The sequence below is a fragment of the Chrysemys picta genome, chromosome 1 (assembly GCF_011386835.1).
Source record: "Chrysemys picta bellii isolate R12L10 chromosome 1, ASM1138683v2, whole genome shotgun sequence".
NCBI classification, from domain to species: domain Eukaryota; kingdom Metazoa; phylum Chordata; order Testudines; family Emydidae; genus Chrysemys; species Chrysemys picta.
The window spans coordinates 38,860,488-38,875,986 of record NC_088791.1 but is presented as its reverse complement, the minus strand read 5'-3'; the positions used below and the strand labels follow the sequence as shown (position 1 = coordinate 38,875,986).

The following is a 15,499-nucleotide window of genomic DNA, read 5'->3' as shown; positions in this document are numbered from 1 at the left end:
ACTTATTCTGCTAAAGCAGCTGATGAAAGCTTTTTTCTGCTTTCCTCATGAGGCTAATAAGGGGGGGAAAATGTCCCTTTATATAATCTCTTCACTTCCGCTGTGCCATTTAGTGGTCCCTTTGACTGATCGGATTGCCAGTCACAGCAAAATGACTGAATACAGGTTTAGAATTTCCCTTCCATGACAGCAGCTGTGCTTTTCCTCCATTCACTTCATGGATTAATCAGCCCTTTTACTAGTTAAATGTAGCTGACTCCTTTGGTGCCCAAGGCAATGATATTATGTAAGGACGGACACACGTCAAAAGGTTTGGAATGTTACTGAGCCCACAGCTTCATTTGTTCCTGCAATGAGTCTTCTGTGCAATAAAAAAATATTGAGAGGAACTGAAAGTTTTCAAACCAGGAGGCTTATTTTGATATGCATCTAAGCAAGAGAGATTCGCTATACCATGAAACTGGTAAAAGGAAAATAAAAACAAGAAGCTCTCACCTTGACTATGAAAATTAAATACTAACAGGTCCAGAACAACATGATTGTATTCATAAGGAAAGAAGTTTTGTACTTGCTGGCTTTACTAGCATGTTTTGTTTGATTGGATATAGATTATGGGAAAGAGGTTTGCATCAGACAAATGGCTCATATCAGGATTTTAAATAGTCTTAGAAAATTGTTCATTGGCAGGGTCAATGTTTTATGGTCTGTTCCGGCCTCCATTGAAGTTAATAGAGAAACTCCAGTTTAACTCAGAAGAGCAGAATCAGGCAATTAGAGCTTGTGTTTTCTGAATTGAAATGTTAACTCAACATACATTAAGGGTTGCCTCCAAATTGATGTAAACTTGTTTTCAGTTTTTTTCAAAGGAATATTTTGCCTGTCGATACCCCAGTTCAGAGCTTTCAAGCCTAGATTGTAATGCTTAGCAGAGTGACAAAGTTAGGACTCATCTTCACTACTGGGGCAAGTCAACCCAACTTATGCTATGTTAATAACGTAGCTGGAGTCGATGTAGCTTAGATTGATTTACCTTGGTGTTTTCACTGTGCTGCATCAACGGGAGATGCTCTCCAGTCGACTTACCTTATTCTTCTCTGGGAGTTGAAGTACCGGAGTCAACAGGAGAGTGCTCTGCAGTTGATTGAGTGGGTCTTTACTAGACCCACTAAATTGACACCTGCTGCATCAATTGCAGCAGTACTGATCTTCCTGGTAGTCAAGACAAGCCCCTAGTTTTGTTTTATTTAACTTTACTGACAGCTTTTAAAATATCTATCACATCTTTATGGAGCTAAATGGTTATTTTTATCACATGCCAAGATTTTATTTTGGAGAGACAGGCGGGAGGTTCCTGTTCAGATACAGACAAGTAGTGTCATGTACAGGGGCTGGTGGAAATCTTTTCTGTGATTTTAACCTAAGTGGGTTCACTTCCTGAGTTTTGCCTTGAATTTCTTATTGAAACTTACCCAGATTCTCAAAGAGAAATTCATCTGAAAACACAGTCAAAAATCTTCATAAACTCATGGCTCCATTGACTTCAAGTCAATCTAAAGCTCTCCCCCCTGACATTATTTGCAGCCTTTATGTTAGCAATGGAATTGGCTGGGCAGGACAGCTGATCTGAGAGGGAGATACTGTGTAATATTCAGAACATTGAGTCCCCTGGTGCTGACCATATACCAGCCAAAGCTTTGCAGCTGTTCAGTGGCCTAATAGGGAACTAATTACATTGCCAAATATGCTTCAGAATAAATTAGGTTTTACCAAGAGATTGCAAGGGAATCAAAGTCATGGTTTTCTTATGTCATGATATTCGTGTTACTTCTCTTTCTGGGAGGGACTAAGTTTTGCCAGTTAACTTATACTGATGGAACAACCATCAAGAAACGGGCCAGTGGGATCCATCAAGTGAAAATTGTATAAATAAATATTTATTGATGTTACCATTGTATGCTATTGTTAGAGGGCTTTCCCTTCACCCCCTCCCCTGGTTCTTGTCATGCAGACAGAAAGCAGAAGGCCAAAAGTCCGAAGTGCAGGAAATGTGATGTTTATTGGGGTTAGTTCCAAACAAGCATATCCATAGCTCTACACACCGGCAGAGCCTGTTTCCCAATGTTCTGTTCCCAGCTCCGATACCGCAGAGCGATTACCCCATATCCCCCTTCCCAGATCTGACACTGCAGAGCGATTACCCCATATCCCCCTTCCCAGCTCTGACCCCGCAGAGCAATTACCCCATATCCCCCTTCCCAGCTCTGACACCGCAGAGCGATTACCCCATATCCCCCTTCCCAGCTCTGACACCGCAGAGCCTTTACCCCATGTCCCCCTTCCCAGCTCTGACGCCGCAGAGAATTGCCTGTGTCCCCATTCCCACCTCCTCCTCCTCTTCCTTGGCAGGCCCAAATATATCTGCAATGCATGCCCACAGTCCCACACCTTTTGTACCCCATAAGAGGGGTAAGGAGTGAGGGTGTGCTATGGTCAGGGACAGGCATGTCTTTGGCTTTTTAGTGTTTTATACCTTCCACCCAACCCCACTTTGCCCTCCTGACTGGTTGTTTGACCTTGCCTTTAGATAGGGGTTGTGGCAATCTTAAAGTGTGCACTCGAGTAACACTTTAACTGCTCTTATCTGTTCCTATTGTACTAAAATAACCATCTGACTAGGCAAAAGGAACATACACAGTCTTTGTTCTTTGTTTACACATATTAGTATAAGATAAGAGTATCAAAAGGTCAAACCCAAAATTGTATGTCAGGCTGAAAAACAGGCGTATATGCTAACAGCTATGCAAAATGTTAGGCCTTGATAAACACAAAATACTATAAAAGAGTGGAAGTACAATGAGCTGAATATGCAGATATAGTTTGCCATACAGATTTAAATTTTCTCTGACTGCATTAATCATATTGCTTGCAGTTTGTATTCAAGGAAGTTCTCTTGATTCCTGGAATCTATTAACACATTCAAAATGGTCTTTAAGGTAGACAGTAGGGAGACTGTGGTATCTGAGGACATCAAAGTATATATTCAGTGCTCCCTATATGCAACAAAAAGCAGAATATCAGTGCTACAAAAAAGTTGCTTGCTCTCACATTGCCTTAGAACTGTGACGGTGTCCTACTCTCCTGCTTCTGAAACTTCCAACTCTTCCCTTTGCTCCCTCCCATGAGCTTTCCTCCTATGAACTGCACTCCATCAGGCTTCACTTTCTTCTTTCTTTCCATGTGGCTGTTTTCGATCACTACTTCAGCTCCTTGTCCTCATTCTTTGTTGATATTGACATCTGGCTCTCCATTTCCTCTACACCTAACTCCCTAACCCTCTTCCCCCAATTGAGTAATATTAGGAAGAAATGTTCCATGTGGGCATTTTATTATATAATTGTACATTATGGGTGTTTTTACACCTATATCTGGAATTGGCCCATCTCAGAGACAGAGCATGGGACTAGATGGGTTGTTGGTTCCTATATCACTGTACCTATTTCCTCTAGATTTACACCATAGTAAGTGCAAGCAGAATTTAGTCTTATAGCAGTCACTGCTGGGGCTGCAGGACATTGTTTCCTTTCCTTATTTGTATTGCAAATTTAGTGCTCATGAAAGATGCATACCTATTTGATCTTTCTTTGGTGAAGGAAGGGTCTCATGACAGATATATCACTGGCCTTCCTCTCAGATGTCGATGAGAATAGGCACACAGAAAAGAAGGTCATAGAATCATAGAAATGTAGGACTGAAAAGGATCTCAATAGGTCATCTAGTCCAATCTACTGCTTCCCCGCCTCTCCACAAGACTCACTACATTGCCAAAGAAGGATATTAGGTTGGTTTGGCAAGATTTGTTCTTGATAAATCCATGTTGATTGTTACTTATTACCTTATTATCTTCTAGGTGCTTACATTTTGATTGTTTGCTCCATTATCTTTCTGGCTACTGAAGTCAAACTGACTAGTCCATAGTTCTCTGTGTTGTCCTTATACACCTTTTTATAGATAGTCACTATATTTGCACTTTCTAGTCCTCTGGGATCTCTCCTGTCCTCCATGATTTCTCAAATATAATTGTTAATAGCTCAGAGATCTCTTCTTGGAGGAGATGGTTGGGAGTGCTCATGTAATCTTCATGCTTGATTCTAATATTGACCAGGAGGAACATCAAGTATATAGCAATGGAGAAAAGAACAGCAGTAGGTAGGAGAATGGGCATTAAGAGGAAACATAGTGCCAGTATCAATGAAGCTAATAGTCAGGTAAGGGATAGTGGCAGTAGAATGACTGTACCCAGTCGGGTGAGGAAGCTGGGTGAAGCCAAGCAGAAACAGATGTCTGTATGCCAATACAAGGAGACTAGGTAACAATATGGAGGAACCAGAACTATTAGTGCAGGAAATGAAACCATATATTATAGGGATAACAGAAACATGGTGGAATAGTAGTCATGACTGGAAAACAGGTCTTGAAGGGTATGTGCAGTTCAGGAAAGACAGAAATAAAGGTAAAGATGTTGGAGTAGCACTGGATATTAATGACAAGGTAGGCTGTAAAGAAACTAGAAATGATGGAATAGATAAAACAGTTTGTTTGGGTTAAAATCACTTTGAGGAAGAAAGCTACCAGAGGTTCCCATGGGATAGTGGGTGGGAGATGCTACAGATCCCCAGGATCAAATTTGGATATAGATAAAGATCTCTTTTATGTTTTTAATGAAATAAATACTACTGGGAATTGTGTGAATATGGGATACTTTAACTTCCCAGATATAGATTGGAGGACAAATGCTACTAATAATAGTAGGGCCCAGATTTTCCTGTATGTGGTAACTATTTCTTCACCAAATAGTCACCGAACCAACAAGAAGTGATGCCGTTTTAGATTTGATATTGGTGAGTAGTGAGGACATTATAGAAAAGCTGGTTGTAGGAGGCAACATTGGTTTGAGAGATCATGCGCTAATTCAGCATAAACTAAATGGAAAGATAAAACTAGATCTGTAACTAGATCCTTTGATTTCAAAAGGGAAAACTTAAAAAAATTAAGGGAATTAGTGAGGGAGGTGGACTGAAGTGAAGAACTCAAGGATCTGAATGTGGAGGATGCTTGGAATTACTTTAAGTCAAAGTTGCAGAAACTATTTAAAGCCTGCATCCCAAGCAAAGGGAAAAAAACATAGGGAAGGGTGGCAGACTAAACTGCATGAGCAAGCATGTCACACAGATTATTAAGAGAAAGCAGAAATCCCACAAGTAATGGAAGATGGGATGGATCAGCAAGCAAAGCTACCTCTTGATGGTCAGAAAGAGTAGGGAAAAAGTGAGAACTGCAAAATGCCAAGCAGAGTTGGCCCTTGGAAAGGAGATTAAAACTAATAGTAAAAGATTCTATTGCCCTATAAATAAAAACAAAACAAGTAAAGAAGAAGTGGGACTGCTAAACACTGCAGATAGGGTGTAAATTAAAGATAATCTAGGCATGGCCCAACATCTAAACAAAAATGTTGCCTCAGTTTTGAATAAGGCTAATGAGGATCTTAGGGATAGTGGCAGGCTGACTAATGGAATTGAGGATATGGAGATAGAAATTACCACATCTGAGGTGGAAGTCAAACTCAAACAGCTTAATGGGACTAAATCAGTGGGCTCGGATATTCTCCATCCAAAAATATTAAAGGAACTGGCCCATGAAATTGCAAGCCAAACAGCAAGGATTTTTAATGAATCTGTAAACTTGGGGCTTGTTATGACTGGAGAATTGCTAATATATTACCTATTTTTAAGAAATGGGGGGAAGTGATCTGTGAAACTACAGGCCTGTTAGTTGGACCTCAATTGTATTCAAGGTCTTGGAACAAATTTTGAAAGAGAAAGTAGTTAAAGACATAGAGGTGACTGGGAGAAAATACAACATGGCTTTACAAGAGGTAGATCATGCCAGACCAACTTGATCTCCTTTTTTGAGAAGATAACTGATTTTTTTAGACAAATGAAATGTATAGATCTAATATAGCTGATTACCGTAAGGGATCTGATACAGTTCCACTTGGGAAATTATTAGTTAAATTGGAGAAGATGGTTATTTATATGAGAATTGAAAGTTGGATAAGGAATTGGTTAAAGGGAAGACTACAACAGGTCATTCTGAGGGGTGAACTGCCAGGTTGGAGGGAAGTTACTAGTGGAATTCCTCAGGGATCAGTCTTGGGACCTATCTTACTTAACATTTTTATTAATGACCTTGGCACAAAAAGTGGGAGTGTGTTAATTAAATTTGTGGATGACATATACTTGAGGGGTATTGCCCATATGGAGGAGGGCTGTAATATCAACAAGAAGATCTGGATGACCTTGAAAACAGGAATAATAGAAATGAAATAAATTTAATAGTGCAAAGTGCACAGTCATGCATTTAGGGACTAACAACCAAGAATTTTTCCTATAAGCTGGGGACTTATCAGTTGGAAGCGACAGAGGAGGAGATATACTGGGTATACTGGTTGATCACAGGATGACTATGAGCCGCAGTGTGATGCAGCGGTGAAAAAGGCCAATGAAGTCCTAGGATGCATCAGGCGAGGTATTTCCATTAGAGACAGATAAGTGTTAGTACCAGTATACAAGGCACTGATGAGACCTCATCTGGAATACTGTGGTCTCCCATATTTAAGAAAGATTAATTCAAACTGGAAAAGGTGCAGAGAAGGGCTATTAAGATGATTAGTGGAATGGAAAACTTACCTTATGAGAGGAGACTCAAACAGCTTGGCTTGTTTAGCCTAACCAAAAGAAGGCTGAGGGGAGATGATTGCTCTCTATAAATAGATCAAAAGGATAAATACCAGGGAGGGAGAGGAGTTATTTAAGTTAAGCACCAAAGTTGACTCAAGAACAAATGGATATAAACTGGCCATCAATAAATTTAGACTTGAAATTAAACGAAGGTTTCTAACTATCAGAAGAGTGAAGTTCTGGAACAGCCTTCCAAGGCAAATGGTGGGGGGCAAAAAAACGAACTGGCTTCAAGACTGAGCTTGACAAGTTTATGGAGGGGATGGTATGATGTGACTGCCTACAATGGCATATAACCAATCTGCGACTGCTAGTAGCAAATATCTGCAGCAGTCGGTGATGGGACACTAGATGAGGAGGGCTCTGAGTTACTACAGAGAATGCTTTCCCAGGTGTCTGGTTGTTGGGTCTTGCTCATATGCTCTGGGTCTAACTGATTGCCATATTTGTGGTTGTGAAGGAATTGTCCCCCAGGTCAGATTGACAGAGACCTGGGGATCTTTCGTCTTCCTCTCCAGTATGGGGCAGGGGTCACTTGCAAGTTTAAACTAGAGGAAATAATGGATTCTCTGTAACTTGAAGTCTTTAAGTCATGACTTGAGAACTTCAGTAACACAGCCAGAGGTTAGGGGTCTATTACAGGAGTGAGTGGGCGAGGTTCTGTGGCCTGCAATGTGCAGGAGGTCAGACTAGATAATCATGATGGTCCCTTCTGGCCTCAAAGTCTATGATTCTAGTATTCTAGGATGTGTTTTGTCAGGCCCTGCCAACCTGAAGACATCTAACTTCTCTAGTTCATTATTAACTTGTTCTTTCCCTATTTTAGCTTCAGGTCTGACCCCATGTACACTTATGTTAACTGTGTTAGTCATCCAATTACTGCTAACATTTTTGGTGAAAACTGAAACAAAAAAGGCATACAACATGGTGGCCATTGCTGCCTTTTCTTATTGTCTTCCCCTCCTCGTTGAGTAATAGGCTACCCTGTTCTTGGTCTTCCTCTTGCTTCTAATGAATGTAAAGTCAATACAATACAAAATGGTGTAGAATTGGAATGGGATCAGATGTGAACAAGATATGGGAACAAGCCAGTGCAAGGTCAGAGGGGTGATAAAAGTGGTTGGGAGGGGGCACAGACCAGAGCCCACAGGATAATGCGTGCTGCTCCAAGAAAGTGTCAAAGGAGTCAGTGGGCACCACCCACTGAACCTCTGCTCAGACGTACGCACAAGTGAAGCCAAGGAAAACAGCCATAAAGTCTCACACTGAAAGCTTCCTGCTTTCAGACCAACAGATGGCCAGTTTGGCCAGTGCTAGGAGGAGTTTCACAAGGAGGTCTCTGGACTTTGTAGGGACATGTATGTGCTAAGCAAAAATAAATGTGTGCCGAGAAAAGTACAGACAGAAACTGAGAAGGAGGCAAAACAGGGACTGCCTGGAATACGTGGAAATATGTGTCTGTCAGACTCTCCCTCTCATCGCATACAGGGAAAGTGCTGGAGGAGTCTATGGAATTTGTGACCCATGCCAGACAAATGTGCATGATGATAGCCCTGAAGATTTTATTTTTCCACTACCTGGGCATCCACTGTGCAAATCTCCCCAGATTTCCCCACTAAAGTACATTAGCTCCATGACAGTGAAAATGATAGTTCAATCTCTATCCATATTGCCTCTGTAGTGACAATTGTCACTCTAGAATCCCGCATGTAGATGCACAGTTATTTGTGCTGACTTCGGATATTGCATCAGCTGAGTCCTCCCAAGAGTTTAAAAGGGGGGTTGAGTGTCTTGTCTAGGCTTGTCTTGACTGCAGAGTTAATTCAAGTTATAATAAAATTTGCCCCTAATTTGACTCTTGTCCAAAGCACAGTAGTTTTCCTGTGAAGTAGGCGAGGTCAACCAGGGCCAGGGGAATAGTACTGACCTTGCCTCGACTATCTTGCAGCAATAACTAGAGTGCCTTGTCTATGCTGGAATGTTACATTGGGATAGCTGACATGCATTAGTTATCTCACTGTAGAAATAAAATAAAACCAAACATCACTGCACCTTTTTTGCAGTGGAGACCTAGCTTGAGACAGAGGGAACTAGGGACAGGGACACAAGCGTCCGCTAGAGAAAAACAATAGGAATGATTAAGCTCAGGAGAAAGCCAAGGATTTTTGGTGTTACATAAGTTAACTATAAAGACAAACCGCAGAAAGGGAGTATTTTTTTGGATGATTTAACAGTGTATGTATATTCTGGGACTCCACCTGCTCACATGCTCTTTTGACAGAAAAAAAAATATTGCTAACCAGCTCTGAATTTGGCTCACTACTGCAGGGCTGAAAGTTAAACCATAACTAAACAATCAGATAGCTGTCTTGGACTTTGAAATATAAATGTCAGAGGTGTTTGGAGGGACTGCTTCTCTTTCTAAATTGTGCATTTTCACCAATGTATAGCTGGGGTCACTCCACTGAAGTCAGTAAATTACTCCAGATTTACAGCTGCATAACTGAGATAAAAATCTGGCTCTTTTTTTTACAGTAGAAATTGAGTTGAAAGTGGTTATTGGTCCACAAACAGCTGCTGAAAGGGCAACAGAGCTTTTGGTAAGAGGAGGAGGGAAAGTGCCCAAATATTGCAGGGAAAATTTGAAAGAAAAATTAATAAACAGCAAATATATCAGGTCATACTGTGCCATTCATTTTACCCTCTTGTCATTGAAATCAATGGGCCAGTTTAGTTAGTTTTTCCCATTCAAAACAAAAGGGGAAAAGGTATTTATAACCATTTCCCTACTTTACCTTGTCCCTCCATTAGGAAATATTTTACATAATGGAAGGAAGGCTATGTGGCATGCTCCCATCACAAACTAACGTTTCGTTTTCCTTCTCCTCCCCCAGTGTCAAAACCCAGGTTCTGCCAGGTCCTTAGGTGCCATTCTTAGCTGCTGTGCCACAGTGGAGCAGTGAATTGCCACCACTGACCAACAGCCTTATTGCTAAAGGCCTACAGACCCACAGAAGCCACACCCCTGGTTCCTGATTGAACAGGCAGCACTCTCATTGGGTGCCTTGACTATATAAAGACCCCAACAGGAAGGGGAAGGTGACTGACCCTTGCCTGCAGGTTGCTGCCTTGCCTGAACCTACCTTGCTGCCCTGCTGCCTTGCCCAACCCTACCTTGCCACCTCGCCAAACCTCGCCTCCCTAACCTACTGACCCAGCCCTTTGGATGGGGTCTTCCAGCTCTTGACCCCTGTGAGAACTTCAACCATTGTCCTGGACTGCCTCTGATACTGATCGATCTCCTGGCTACCCAACCACCTACATACTCTTGATCACTGCTCTGGACTGCACTCTAACCGGTCTCAGCCACTGGACATCATAGTTTGCTCAGCCCACTTCAGTAATCTACTAGGTTCATTCTACCCAAAAAAGGTATGGAACCCACAGGTATGGCACCATAGGCACCCCAGTGGACACTGAGCCCCCAGGAGCACCTACAGGCAGAAAAACAAGTTTTACAAGATACAATGGACCAGCTTTGGTGGAAAACCACAACCTTCCAGAATAGATCACAGAACTGCAAGCAGGAATAACTCCCAAAGCCCCATGACCCACGTTATCTTCAGGACCTGAACCCATGGTACCTTTACGAGAGCATTACAACGGGATCTGTAGCAAGTTTTGGAGTTTCATGAATCATTGCAGATCTGTTTCCTGCTACGGCCAAATGCCTACGAGATGGACCAGGCAAAGGTGGGACCGATCATCAGCCTTCTAACTGGAAAGGTCCTGGACTGGGTGTCCCCTGTGTTAGAGCAGGAGCACCACAGACTGGCTAGCTGGCACACCTTCCTGAGGGCCTTTGTGACAATCTTCAATGACCCACACTGAGCTCACATCACAGAGGTAGTCCCACAGAGACTCCACCAGATCTCTCGGTCAGCTGCAAGGTCTGTGTCCCACTTCTGACCCCGGGTGGCAGATACAGCTTGGAATGGGTCAACCACCTGGATCACCTGGATCGATCGATCTTCAGCTGTCGTTAAGGCTGCGCTGATCACAACATGTCCACCATTCTTCTCGCATTCTTGCCTTTCTTCTCCACGTTCATCCGAAATGTTTTACAATGTCATCTTCCCACCTTCTTGGAGGCCGACCAGGTGGTCTTTTCTGTTCGCGCGGGTACCACTCAGTAATGATTGCGGTCCACCTATTGTCCGTGAACCGTGCTATGTGGCCGCCCATTGTATCTTATTATATCTGCTTTCCACAACAATATCTTTCACACAACTGTGTTCTCTAATCGTTTCATTTGGGATATGATCCAGAAGGGAAATTCCCAACATAGCTCGTTCCATTGCACTTTCAGCTACCGACAGCCGCTGTTCTTCTCTCTTCGTCAGTGCCCACGTTTCACTGCCATACAGCATGTCTGGCAGCATTGTTGAATTGAAGATATTTGTATGTGTGGTCTTGTTGATTTTTCCTTTGAGGATGTCCTTGATGGAATTAAATGCACACCATCCTGCCCGAATCCTTCGCGAGAGTTCTCCGTTCATGTTTTGGTGCATATTAACTTCTTGGCCGAAATATATGTACTGTTCCACTTCTTCAATTTCTTCTCCTGTTACTGTTATTCAGACTTTTCGTAAGACGTTTGATTGCATGTATTTTGTTTTGCAACTGTTCATTGTCAGACCAACCTGACTGCTTTTCTTGTTGAGTCTTCGTAGCATGCTCTGCAGTTGGTTGGTACTTTTGGCAATTAGTACAATGTCATCCGCAAATCTGAGATGAGATAATCTTTCTCCATTTATATTAACACCACTCCTCCAATTGATCTTGTTCATAACCATTTCAAGGCAGGCGGTAAATAGTTTTGGTGAAATCATATCTCCTTGCTTTACGCCTTTCTCGATTGGGATGCGGAGTGGAGTTTTGAGGAAGGTAATGTCTTTTGTACATCCAGTATTCACTTCCTTCAACAAACTGATGTATTGCGTGTTAATGCCCTGCTCTGCGAGCGCCTTTAATATTGCGTTGAACTCGACGCTATTGAAGGCCTTTTTGTAGTCGACAAAAGCAATGCACAGCAGAAGTTTGTATTCCCTTGCTCTTTCTAGGAGCTGGCTAAGGGTAAATATATGGTCGATCGTGCTGAAATTTCTTCGAAACCCTGCCTGCTCTCTCAGCTGTTGTTCATCCAGACTCTGCGAGAGTCGGTTCATTATCACCTTTGTAAAGAGTTTATAGATATGAGAGAGCAGGCATATAGGGCGATAGTTCTTAAGATTTTCTCAATCCCCCTTCTTGTACAGAAAGATGGTATTCGACTCCGTCCAGCTTGATGGTATTTTTCCTTCTTCGAGATATCAACTGAATCTTAAAGTGAGGGCCTTCCAAAGTTTTTCGCCTCCTGCGGAAATCATTTCTGACTTGATTCCATCTTTGCCTGGAGCTTTTCCCTTCTTCATCTGGTGTAGTGCACTTTGGACTTCACTGACGATTACTGGGGGGGACGCGTTCTTCTAACTCTTGGAGCGTTGGGAGAGGGATGTTGATTCTTGATTTGAACAGTTCTGTATAGAAGTCCTTGCAGACCTCCTCCATCCCTGCTCTGTCAATTACTGTCTCTCCGTCCTTGTTCTTCAATACTGTTACGCTCAATCTATACTGCGCCAATTCCCACTTGCATGTCCTGAGGCTCTTGTGTGATTCAGCTGTTTTAAGGAGCTTTTCTTTCCGGAAGTTCTCAAAGTCATCCTTCAGTTTTTGCCGTATAAGCTTGCACAGAATGGAGTACTCAAGGTTGTTATTCAAGCTCCTTTTCATATTTATCCGCTTCTCTAACAAGCTTTTAGTTTCGTTCGAGATTTCTTCCCTTTGCCTTCTTCATCTTTTCAATTTCAGCTGCTTTTATGCAATGACTCAGCTTGTCAGCAAAGATACTATAGTCCTCGTCACACTTTTCGGTCTGGCTCCAGAAATCGCTTTCTTCAGCTTTGCTTCATCTAATGTCTTCGGGCACTGTTTCCTGTTTGCCATCTGTAAAGCTTTCTTTTCCACTACTTCGTCGAAAATCAACTTTGCTGTTAGCAGGCGATGGTCACTGCCGGTGTTGAAAGGCTGCACCACAGAGACGTCTTGAATGATGCGCTTTTTATTGTCTAAAATATAGTTGATTTCATTCTTAGTCTTTGCGTTTGGCGCGATCCATGTCCACCTTTTTGCAATCTTTTTGTATCATGTGCTTGCCAAGTACAGTTTTTTCGTTTCTGCCATCATTACCAGCCTCTCTCCTCTTTCATTTCTTTCGCTGCCGCCGTTTCTCCCTATGAACTTTTTGCCAGCTTTCCTTCGCCCGACCTTAGCGTTGAAATCTCCCCTCCTGACAGTATAAGTGGACTTTTGCGCGAAGGTTCTTTCGAGCTCTTGGTAGAATTCTTCCACTTCTTCATCCTTACTTGCACTTGTGGGAGTGTAGGCCTGGATGACCTTGAGGATAGCTTTTGACTACATCTGAAGATGCAATACACCAATACGTGATGACATTAGCTGGCACACAGAGTTGAAACAAAACCTAGATGCCAAGACTGCATACAAATATAATGCTGATCATCACTGGCAGGAGGGGACCCTACATTTTCAATAAGATAAAAAGTATGGCTATCAGCCAAACCGCTCAAGACAGGTAGACCATACATAAGTTGGAGCACCAGTACCTGATCTGCAGGCAAATAAACCCAGTAACCTTCAATCTTTGACTTCCCTGCTACCTTGAGGTTCATCCTGTATTCCGGGTCTCCTTCTTTAAAGCCTTCTCTGACCATTACTTTCCTGAATGAAAACAACCTTCCTCTCCACCACTGCAAGTTAAAGGCCAAGAAGAGTACCTTGTCCATGAGAGCCTAAATTCCCAGATATGAAGTGGGAAGATATGGTACCTCATTGACTGGAAGGGTATGGGCTGGAAGGGCTGGTTCCCAGGGCTGCTTATTATGTGTATGCTCCCAAAAAAGTCAGATCCTTCCTCAGAGCCCATCTGGCCAAGCCTGGTCCCTTGGTGCCCTGACATTGCCCCAAGAGAGGAGGTATTGAACCCAGGCCTGCCAGTCCTTTACTGCTGCACCATGGCAGTGCACTGAACTGCTACCTTTGACCAACAACCTTAGTGCTAAAAACCTACAGACCCCCAGCAGCCATGCCCCAGGCCCCAGATTAGATGGACAGGCAGCACTTTCAGTGGATAACTGGACTATATAAAGACCCCAACAGGAAGAGAAAGCTGTCTGAGCAACAGACCATTGCTCACTGGTTGCTGCTTAGACTGCCTTGCCCTGCTACCATGCCTGACACTGTGTTTTTGCTGCCATGCCCGACCTTGCCTCCCTAACCCCCTGACCTGGCCCCTTGGACTGGATCTTCCAGCTACTGACCCCTGCAAGAACTCCAACCATTGCCCCAAACTGCCTCTGATACCCATTGGCATCCTGGTACCCGACCATTCATGCACACTTGCCTACTATTCTGGACTGCCCCCTAACTCACCTTGCCCATTGGGTATTACACCCAAATGCAAAATTCAGTCCTGGGTTTTACACCCAGTTCACAGAAATATTTCATTTAAACTTCCAATTTCTCCCATCTTTCTGCTTTTCCTTTGTGCAGAGTTCAACTGATTTCTTCATCTCAGGACTGAGAGTGCACTACAGGGTGAATGTCAACAGCAGTGGTTTCTTTGGCATAAAAGGCTAACAAAGTAAGCTCACAATATGAACTGGGTTTTTCAGCCAAGTTCAGCTCTTTGGCAAACTGCTCACTGCAGCTGTAGTTTTACTGACAGCAGTGATATTTATATTTTAAAATAACAAGGAAATGGTATTTTCAGACGGGTTTTTTTGGTTCAGAGTTCTTTTTACAGATGATAAAAAATACAAATTAACTTGTCCAAAGAATTAAATCAGTTGCATTCAGTGGCTGGGTAATATGATTCATCCTTCCTGGACCTTACTATTGAAATCTTTTATACAAAGCAATCCTGTTTAGGGCACATGTTTTCCTTATTACTCATTATTTACTTTATATTTAAAGAGTTGAAAACTATCTGATCGTGGTTTTGAAGGATAGTTGTGGTATTTATTTATATCTAATGATACGACCTTGTCACTGAAATTATATACATATCACCGTGTGATACCATTTCATTGTGTATAGTCAAATATACACATCTTCGGCTAATTTTGGAAAAAGTAACCTGCAAAGGATTATTTTTAAAAATTGTGCTGTGCCCCTTTGTGCTGCTCTATGATGTATAAAAAAGGCTTTTCCAACTACACTCATCATTTTATTTCTGGATTTGAGTTATTTATTTTGCACATCTATTGAGTATAAATTGATATAATTTACACTTACACCAGCATTGAAATAACTATTTACGTGAACCAATATTATTATAATTAATAATACTTAGCACTTGTATAGAATTATAAATACCAAAGGCAGGTACATTAGAGTGTTAACCAAATACACAGAAGTATGTCTTGCAATGGATGTAAACAAAGTCCACTAAGGAGGGTTTAGCTGTCTTGTACGGAGCCTAATGTGTAAGCATTAGGAAGCTCCCCATGCATGCCAAAGTAAAAATCTGAGAACAGTGAAGCATTACAAATGCATGTTGCTCAGTAACAATTCAGAATTTGCTA

At 42.2% G+C, this 15,499-nt stretch overlaps 1 long non-coding RNA gene across 1 annotated transcript in view; it reads left to right on the top strand.

Moving 5' to 3' along the window:
• Positions 1 to 15,499, top strand: part of LOC135973187 (uncharacterized) — a 417,975-nt gene that overhangs the window by 1,464 nt on the left and 401,012 nt on the right. The gene's annotated exons all lie outside the window — the stretch shown is intronic.